Source organism: Typha latifolia, chromosome 9, assembly GCF_019914945.1.
Source record: "Typha latifolia isolate L0001 chromosome 9, TyphaL0001v2, whole genome shotgun sequence".
Classification (NCBI taxonomy): Eukaryota; Viridiplantae; Streptophyta; class Magnoliopsida; order Poales; family Typhaceae; genus Typha; species Typha latifolia.
In genome coordinates this window covers 1,752,394-1,763,023 of record NC_133094.1, presented here as the reverse complement: position 1 = coordinate 1,763,023, position 10,630 = coordinate 1,752,394, and the positions used below count along the sequence as shown (strand labels likewise).

General features: G+C 35.7%; 1 long non-coding RNA gene across 2 annotated transcripts; it reads right to left on the bottom strand.

Moving 5' to 3' along the window:
* Positions 1-673: 673 nt before the first annotated feature.
* On the bottom strand, positions 674-9,435 carry LOC140795787 (uncharacterized). Of its 2 annotated transcripts, XR_012110353.1 has the most exons (3): positions 9,204-9,411; positions 948-1,995; positions 674-874 (listed from the first exon to the last, which is right to left on the bottom strand). It is a non-coding gene; the product is annotated as an uncharacterized lncRNA (long non-coding RNA). The 2 variants fall into 2 exon arrangements; XR_012110352.1 differs by having other exon boundaries at positions 674-1,995; positions 9,204-9,435.
* Positions 9,436-10,630: the final 1,195 nt, after the last annotated feature.

Sequence of the window (10,630 nt, the reverse complement as noted above, 5' to 3'; positions counted from 1 at the left end):
TGACATTTACCATCTATAAATGACTCTCAAAGTTACCATTGAATGATGCAGAAGCTAGGTAAAAAAGGAGAAAAAAGGTGCTACCATGAAGTGATTCCAAGCCATCTCTTTCCCAAGAATTTTTAGTTAGATCTTCACAAAAGATAATACAACAAAGGGATTGGGAAGTAAACTATCTCATTTCTAATTAGAGCAAAGACTCCTCTATCTCCTTGTCAACACGAGAAGGCCTATATGCCACAAACTTTAGTTCATCTCTTACCCTTTGCTAAAACTAAGGAATGTAGATGGGTTCTCCGATGCTTGAGTACTTTGGCATCTTTGAGAGAGAAGAGTTCGAGGAAAATTATGTACGGAGATAGTAGATTAAAGAGGAAGGAGAGAGCAAGAAGAAAGGAAGAAAAGGAGAAGAAGATGGGATGAGAAGGGAAGAAGATGAGTTTCTCTTGTTCTCTCTTCTCTCAACTAGCGATGTGGGTTGGTGGTAAGTAAAGATAGATAGGTAAATTTATATATTTAGTTGATAAACCCTAATATTTTTCTCCGATTATAAAAAGATCAAAAGGTAATTTCAGGGTTTTTATTAACGGCGGATTGTAGTATTTTAAAAGTCTAAGAAGATATTTGTATGTTTTTATAGTACGTAAGGGCAAAATTATATAGGATCAAAGTATAGAAAGTTAAAGTGTAATTAAGCTTTATAATATGTTAGAAATAAATTAATCGCTCTAACATATATATATATATATATACCGATTTGAAAATGCAGAAAGTGCTCGTCTTCTCCCAGTGGTCGATCGTAACGACGCTTTTTTGCTGATCATAAATCTCCAGGAACTTAGCGAGATCACTCTCATGGCGAACCATTCCATCGCTGCAGCATTTGATGTGAGTAATGTCTACATATTAAGAGCTGAGATTGGCATTAAACATATATATTTACCTACCTTAGTTTGGAGAAAAATTACTTTGCCCCTTCAACTTATTTTATTTCTCAATTTTTGTAGGCATCTGTTGTGGATGAAGCGCAACATGCTAGCACGATCGATCCACAGGTACATCCTCTGTTGACTGTGAAATGATGCACGGTGCTATTAATTCTATCTACCGGGGTCCAATCAACGTACTCTAATTCTTGCAGAAATCTTGTTCTTAATTTCTTCTCTTTTGTGTCAACACTATGCGCAGGAAGAATTGAAGTCATTGGTAGACCATGGAAAGTACGTCCTTGCATGCAAGACCCCATTAATTGTGGCAATTACGAAGGCGTGTGGATCAAGTGCTCGATTTGTCTCTTCGCTAGCTCTTGTCCCTGAATTTCTCTTTTGGATACTTTGCTGGTGGCAACCAAGTGAGGCCAACACTACGATGTACATCTTAACCTACTCATCCAGTGTTTCAGTGATGGTAATGGCAGCCAGTCTTATGCTTCACCTGGGTACACCATATCTCAGTCTTGGCATATTTCTCTTGACCCCCATCCTGTTGGTCATCTTTCGGATCTTCATGGAAGGCTATCGCAGCGGGTTTGGTCGGGGCGCAAGAGATTATCAAGAAGATGAATCTGAGCTCAAGTTCGCCTCGGATATCTCATCCAAGGCTACTCCTGTCGGTTGTACAGTATTGGCAGGCATAATACTCGGGAACGCTGTGACAATTGTTGTCAAATATATAGTATGTGCCACTTTTCTTGCAATACTCTTTGCCAACTTTGTTATGTGGCTTACAACCATTAAGCCACCACTTGGCAGTCGGAGTAGTAGAAAACTCCTACTTTCTGTTTTGGAACGCCTCTGTTACATTGTACTGGGGTTGCAAGCATCCACCAATGTTGTCCCCGTTGCTGAGGTTTTGGGCATATACGGTGTTTTGTTCCCTTTCCTCATTGTTATCGGCCGAGCAGCGCATTGGTTCAAGAGACGATTCATCAACGAAGAAACAAGCACCGCCTCCCAAGATAATTTGAGAGACTTGTCGTTGGTAATCTTCTACTTTCTGCATGCAGTGACGATGGTATTATATTCTCAATATGTTGGGGGAGAAGCCTACAGCTTCCTTCCCAGTCAGATCACCAGCATGTTATTAGTTAGTACTACCTCACTTTCCACATACGTCCTGATGATAGTTCTGTTGCCTTAGAGAGTTAGAGGACATTGCTATTGGATGTAATAAATAGGAGGGTTCTTTTTATTTTTATACGCTTGTATACGGTATACCTCCTCTAAAAGTGATACCTATAGACATATGCTATAAAATATGAGGGTTTCTTCGGTGCAATCGAATTAATTCTTTATCAATCAATTTGATGAAGATCTAACGGTTAAGATCTTTAAGGGTATAATAGGAATGAAAGATATTACCGGTTTAGCAGGTAATTTTTTTTAGATATATAATCTTGCACATTATTTTTTAACAATTATATTATCTTAATATTTTATTAAGTAAAAGACATATATATCATTAATTGAGAGTAATGTATATATATTAAAATAAGGGTATTGATGTCTTTTATAATTAACTTGATGAAATTTTAATTACATTTTATCTTTTTAATTATTTTTTATTATTTACATATATCTCCCATTAGTTTAAGATTGATTTAAATTAAATTTTAATAGATAGAGATAGAGAATTATATTTAAATTAAAGTTTATCTCCAAACAATCAAATTTAAATTATTTAATATTAAATGATATCTCCTATAATTAAGGTATAATTATATTTAAGAGAGAAATCTTAACGGAAAAAATGTGTAGAGCGCTTCTTCCGTACTTATCAATCACTTTGATGAAAATCTAATGGTTAAGATCTTCAAGGGTATAACAAGAAAATTGGAAAGTTCGGCACACGTAATTAATCTTCTTAACTGATATACTATTTTTCTTACGTAATATGGTTTTGGAACCGGTACCGGGAAACCGGTATCGGGTATGAAAACTGGCTATTATAGCCGTTGGATTAAGATTATAATTTTTAAAGATGCATTGAAGTATTTGCCATAAAATATATATTATCTATATGTGCTCTTCTTCCGTACCATTCATTTCTATGTATAGCTCTTCTTCAATACTCTTCCTATCTATCTATTTTTCTAAGGTAAAGAGAAATCTAACAATTAATATATGTATAATAAGAATATTAGAAATTTAAGTCATATAATCGGTTCAACAGGTTATTACTTATTTCTAAGTCGGCACTATTTAACGAGTTATTTTGTATATAGACCTTCAATTTTTTTTATTTACATCTATATTCTTTTAAATTTCATATAAATATGTATATCCTTTACATTATTTTTTTATAATTAGATTTCTTAGTATTATCAAATAAAAGACATATATATTCTTCACGGAGAGTAATATATATATACATATATTACAATAACGGTATTGATATCTTCTTTTAGTTAATTTGATAAAAGTTTAATTAAATTCTATCTCTTTGATTAATTTCTAATTACTTACATATATCTTTCATTAGTTAAATACTAATTTAAAATGAAATTGATAACATATAGATATCATATATTGCTATTACAATCATATTTAAGAAGGAGGAATCTTAACGAAAGAAAAGAACATGTAACCCCGGAGTTAGACACACGTAATTTAATCTTCTTTACTAATATGTATTTTTTTTTTACGTAATGTGACGTTGGAACCAATACCAAAAAACCAGTTTGGGTATGAGAACTAACTGTAATAGTTATTCGACTATGGTTGCAAATTTTAATGAGGTATTTAATCTTGTGAGAATTAATAAGCCTTTCAGATTTGAGCACTTTTGGTTTGAGTAAGATGAGGTTAATGACAAGGTCGATTAACTCTGAAAATCCTGCAGATGATATTTCCCGGAACTTAAATAGAATCAAGTATAATGTGAAGAGGTGGAACAAAAATAGCCTTGGTAAAATTGAGAATATTGTGGATGCTATTAGTAGGAAAATCAACATGTTGGAATCTAAGGACAGTGATTGGGCCCTTAGCCCAACTGAGTCCCGAGAGCTTCAAAAATGGCCTATAGGAGACATCAAGCTCTAGAAATTGAGGGCTAAATCTATAAAAAGTTGGGTCCTAAAATGGGACTATAACACCAAATTTTTTCATACATCCGTAGAAGACAGAATTATATTGTTTTTACTTAATGATGATTATATGTATGTTGATTGTTGGAAGGGTATTGTTGATTGCTTCTCTAATTTCTATGCTAGAATTTGGTCGCATGATAATGATGTTAATACCAATAGTATGTGGCCTGCATTGCCTACTATTGACCATCTATGCAATAATGAGCTCACCAAACCCTTAACCTATAATAAAATCTGAAAGACCCTTTAGTCCATGGGGTGGGAAAGCCTCGAGGCTAGATGGGTATCATGTTAAATTTTATAAAAATTATTAGAATATTGGGGGAAAAGATAATTATGAGGCGTTAACTTTTTTTCAAATATTTGGTACTTTACCTCTTGGTTGGGGTAAAACTCATATGACTTTGATTCCGAAAATTCTTAATCCGATGGCGGTGAATGATTTTAGGCCCTTATCTCTGTGTAATGTTCTTTACAGATTGTTCGCTAAACTGTTAGTTGATCGGATGAAAACCTAGCTTTCCGGCTTTGTGATCCCAGAGCAGTTTCCCTTTGTGGCGAGGAGATCAATAATGGATAATGGATAATACTACTTTAGTTCGAGCTTGTTCAATTTATTCAGTATGGTGAACAGGATAACCCCTATATGATAATCAAGCTTGATATGAAAAATGCTTATGATAGATTGAGTAAGAAGGTAATTCTTGTAGTTCTTAATGTTATGGGTTTTGATAAGAATTGGATAAACTGGGTGTGAACCTCTTTGGATGATAGGGGATCCGCTTTGCCTTATATTTTCATTCTTTGTGCTCAAGTTCTTCCCAGTTTGCTGAATATAGCCATGAATGACGATCTTTTAGATGGTTTTCAAATTATGGATAACTTAAAAATTTGTCACTTAATGTTTGCTGATGATATCCTAATTATTACTAAATCAAATTCTTTCAATATTTTAAATGATATTTTAGACAAATATTTTACTCTTACAAACCAACGGGTTAATAGGAGCAAATCAGCGTTTTACCTCCCTACTTGGGCCAGTTCAACCCTAGGTCAATCTATGGCTAAATCCTAGAACATATGTTAGGGGAGAGGGGTTCCTTTAGCTTGCAACCCTGAGCTAAGCGGGGCAAGCTACCATTATCAAACCGATGATTCTTGCTATCCTTATTTATGTCACATGTAGCATGGCTCTCTCACGATGCTTGATAAGGTCGACAAGATAGCTGAAACCTTTTTATTTGGGAAAGGTGAATCTAGTGTGGGTTTTCATCTCATTGGTTGGGATAAGTGTTGTCAAACTGTGATAGTTGTAACACCCCAAATTTGTATCCAAAAAAAAAAAATCCCGTGACGGCACCTCCCACCCCCACCCCCCGCGTCCTCTCTTCTCCTTCTTCTTCCCTTTCCGCTCTCCCTGCTGTCTCCCTCCCTCGAAAGAGATGGGGGTGGGAGATGGGTGTTGGTGGGCTGCAAGCCACAACCCACCGACCTAGTCTCTGGTGGGATGTAGGCCACAGCCCACCTAGACTTGGTTTTGGGTGGGCTGCAGGTCGCAGCCCACCTGGCCTTGGACCCGGGTGGGCTATAGGCTGCATCCCACTAACCCAATGTTGGGTGGGCTGCAATCTGCATCCCACTAACCCAACCTTGGTGGGTTATGGTTGGACCCCAGCCCACCACCCTCTTGCTTCTTGGGTGGGGTTTGAGCCTACCCATTGCCTCTAGCCTAGCCCATTTGGGGCTATTCGGACCCTATAACTCTGTTTATCTTTTTCACCTGATTTAGTTAGCTCGATCCTTCGTAATGACAATTTAGTATCATGTAAATTTTTAGGATAACATAAGATAATTAATTCTATTAGTTCGCTAATCTTACGGCTCACCTGAATTAATAGGATTGACATCGCGTGAGGGAGATTTTGGGATTCCGGAGGAGCCGTCTAGCTGACGAGATTTACCATACTGTGGTGACCCCCAGACGGGTAGAGTTATACAAATCTAGAATAATATAATTACAGTCATTATACTTGTCATGACACTATAGGAAATATCGGTATTAATACATGCATTTAGTACACCATGTTATATCTTTGCATATGTAGTTATTGATAACTTGCTCATCATAATATTATGAGAATGTTAATGTAGCATAAACATTAGTGTGATAATGCTTTACATGTATCATGTATGGTATACCATTGCATAGATGTATAATTGTTGTGAATATAGAATGTAACGATCATGATGACTATGACATGTTTTATACACTTATAGACACTGCACCACTTCCACCTATCATTAGTAGTCGAATTCTAACTAGGCAGTACCCTTACTCACTCAGCCTAGGATTAAGGGTAGAGTGTATTTTATATGACTATACCATTAGCGGCCTACACCTGAGGTCGGGAGCCTGTGTGGCATTCAGGTAGTTATACTACATAGTCAAAACTAGATTATTATGATAGAAGAGGCGGGGATATAACTCTAGCGGTACCCGACGATGCAGGGTTAAGGCGTCTATTGATGAGCCAAGGGCTCCCGATTCTCCCGCTGAGAGCTGTGATGATTTAGAGAGTGTGAGATATGGGCTTACGACTGGGGTCCTTAATCTGATGGCCACAGACAACCGGTCACTTGTAGTGTCGCCATACACGTGTAGGTGGCATTACCGCTAAATGTGTATATATCCCCCCTCGATGTATGAGAAGATGGATGATTATGTGATGGATGATTGTTTCTTGAGAGTATTTACCCTATGTGGTGAATAGCTCGGTGAGTGATGATAAGTATAATTAATAATTTAGTAGGCATAAGATGACTAAACTGCTCTTTTATTGTTATACATGACATTTAAACACTATGATTTAGATGTGTACGAATAAGAGATTGCATCAAGCTTTATATATGTGTGGACTTATCTTGATACGTTAAGAACTAGCATGTTCCAGGATAGTGACTGATAATCTTTATCGATTGTATTGATTTAGTAACTTATGTTAAGCCATCTCAACAAATATATTGTTACTGCTAGCAAATATAGGCATACCATGCATATACACATGTGATATTATTTTAGATGGTATGGATCCTACTCGCTGGGCTGTAAGCTCACCACCTCTTGGTGGGTATTATTTCAGAGCTAGGCGAGGCAGGTGCGGGTAGCGAGGAGTAGCTGCTTTTCTTTTCTGTATGTCTTCTAGTTGTATTAAGCCCCTGCGAGGGCGTTAGGATTGATGATGTATTTTGGACTTTAGTATTGTATTTTGAATGTATATTTGGAAGGTTTGTTGTGGCCTGTGGAACTTGTATCTGGACTCTTATGGTTGAGTTTAATTATGGTGAATTTGTGCTGTTGTATGTCTTGTGAAATCCTTGTACTAATGAACCGCGTGGGAGATTTACCCACGTGGTTTACACGTGTATTTGGAGGTTTGAGTGTTTCAATAGTGGTGGTTTAGGCATTAGGCACCTCCGAGATATGTGACAGGCTTTGGAACTATACTCGAGGTTGAATTTTAGGTTGACTATTCTAGTAGCTGGATGCAGGAAGGAGATCACCTGACAAAAGAAGCAGCAACTTTTGTAAAATGTTTGATCGCGTGTGGCATATGGATGGTTTGAAAAGCTAGGAATGAAGAATTACTCCCTAAAATTCCAAAGTTTGGTTTACCTCAGCCTGGACGCCTCCCCCTAGCGGCGTTCTAAAGCTAAACTTGGATGGTTCCTATTCTACTGTTGATGGATCATCTAATTTGGGCTTTGTAATCAGGGACTCGACTCGAGCTGACATTCTACCTGGGGCTTTGGGAAGCAAACTGTGTCGCTAATACACTAGCTAATCGAGGGAGAATCTAATCTTTCTCTACGGTTTGGTATATTACCCAAACTTCTGATTTATCTACTCACTTGTATATGATGTTTTGGCATTTGTTCAAATACCTAAAAGCACTTTTGCCCCCTTTTTGAGGTAATAAATACATTTCTTTTTAAAAAAAATTAGAGGGGTATTGAAATATTTGTCTACTTATATCAAATAACTTTTCAAGAATAATTTTTTTTTGCCTTTTTATGCCTCAATTATTTAAATTTTAACGGTTAGTTAACTTCAATAGTGTCCATTCAAAATATTAAGGACTTTAAAGTATATATATATATATATATAAAGAGGTATTGATATAAAGAGGGATATATAAGTAAATAAATGATTTGAAGGATATATATGTATTTGTGTAACCGAATCTGATTCGGTAAGATATAATACAAAGATTGAATTATATCCATTTAGTTTGTTGGGCTTAGACTTAATTTCAAATAGAAAAGATTATTGCAATATTCAAATCCGGTCCATGTATTATCGAATTACATCAAACTCAAATCAATCATATAATATAATAGGCCAAATTCTTATTCCTCATGAATAACTAACATACGGTAAAATAAAAGAAAACATAATAATTTTATTCCCAAGCAGCAAGTCATAGATTCGACATTAAATTATGATACTAAAAGTTGGACCACAATATTAATATAATCTCATCCAATACCACACACCAGGATTTACTGTTCGAGTTAGTCGGATCGTAGCAAATTAAGGCCGATAATTTGAATTTGGTTACATCCCTACGGTCCTATAAATTTGGGGATTTTTTAAATAACACACTATATTTTTATATTTTTATGATTAACAAGAATTATATAACCTAATTCCTTTTTTTCTAATAATATATATATTTGTTAACCATGAATTTCAAAACAACTGTCTATACGATTAACGCCAGATGACCAGGTCTAGAGAAGAGGTGGGTGGATTCAGAGAATTCCTATTTGCTTGACTATCCGGAACTGGCATATTTATTTTCTAATGAAATCTTTAGAGGAGAGAGAGAGAGGATTTCCATCCATGTTGGTCTTCCTCTCAGTCCTACTGTCCTAAGTCCCAACTCCGGTGATGAGATCTACTCATCTCTCTCTCACTCTCTCCCAGGGTGGTTTTCTATGCCTGTCTTTTTTCACCCTCTAAAATCTTTCATTCCTACGGACGGAATAAAGAATAATAAGTCATTTGTAACATAGCAAAGATATATGCATGATGAGTTGGTTGAAGAAGTCTGACCTGAGGAGCTCTCCATCGGAAAACCAGCATCCTCGTCGCCCCAATCATCGCGATTGCTCAAGTCTCCCAAACTATAAGCCAAGTGATCAACACTGGAGAACAATTAAAGGAAGTAGATAGGGTACCTGTGGGTTGGGATTAATTCTTCTTTGTCTAGTCCCCATCTAGAGTACATATTCCTCCAATAATTTTGTCGGACTTTTCACGATTCATCTATAAAATGAGACTTTTATTATACACTAATAATTTTTATATTTAATTATATTTAAAAATAAGAGTGCAATTTTTATCTTTGATGTGGAATAACAACAGAGGTCGTTGAACTTGAGCTTATAGTTTGAGAGACCAACATGGATGATATAAAAATAAAAAATATTTTTTATTTTTATAAAAACTATAAGCCAGCTTGAGCAATTTTTATTTTTATTTTATAAAAATAAAAAATATTTTTATTTTATAAAAATAAAAAATATTTTTATTTTATAAAAATAAAAAATATTTTTATTTTTATAAAATTACAATGAATACTTATTTGATTTAATATAAAATAGATTGATGATATAAATTTTAGGAGTAAATTAGTAATTTGGTTAATGTCTGGTGTGAGATATAAGTTTGATGAATATTATTTGTATTCTAGAATAAAATTATAATATGAAATAAAGAGTTGTATTCTAAAATAAGAAAAAAAAATTATTTTAAGAATAAAACTGCGCGCTAATTGTGGAATAGCAAGAGAGGTTGTTGAGAGGCTTGATGTTGATTTTATTGGTAATCATTCCAAAAGAATGAAAATGGTGATTAGTCCATTACCAACCCTAATCATTTCAGCCAATAATAAGAATTAATGATGCCCTGCAACGTAACCAACGGAATAGAGAGAGAGAGAAAAAAGAAGTTGTTAGAGTAACAATATTACAGCAGCAATTCCAATAACTAATGCTTACTCCAATAGCCTCGGACGAAATCTCATTAACCAACAGGAGGGGGAAGCAATAAGACAGAAGATTTAACACCGATTATGGCACACAATTACGTAATTAAAACGAAAAAAAAAACCCAATCGTGAAGCGAAAAATCTTGACCGTGAAAAAGAGAAATTAGAACGATGAGAATTAACAAAACGGAGTAGCGGAAAGAAGAGAGAAGAATCATTCAAAATCGATCTCCAATGAGGCAGAGGAGTAGCGCCGCGAGCCCGAGATCCCCAGAAACCCTAGTGTCTGCCTTGGAGAGAATCATAAGCCAAATACCGAGGCAAAGCATCAATAAGATGAAATCGCGTCTATTAATTGCTCGAGGAGACGGAGGTGGAGGAGGAGGAGGAGGATTCATGGGGAAAGATGTGATCAGATCCGACATCGAGAGCACCACTGTCGAGGCTCCTACTTGGAATAAGAGCTCTCGATCGAAATGAGCAGCACAAG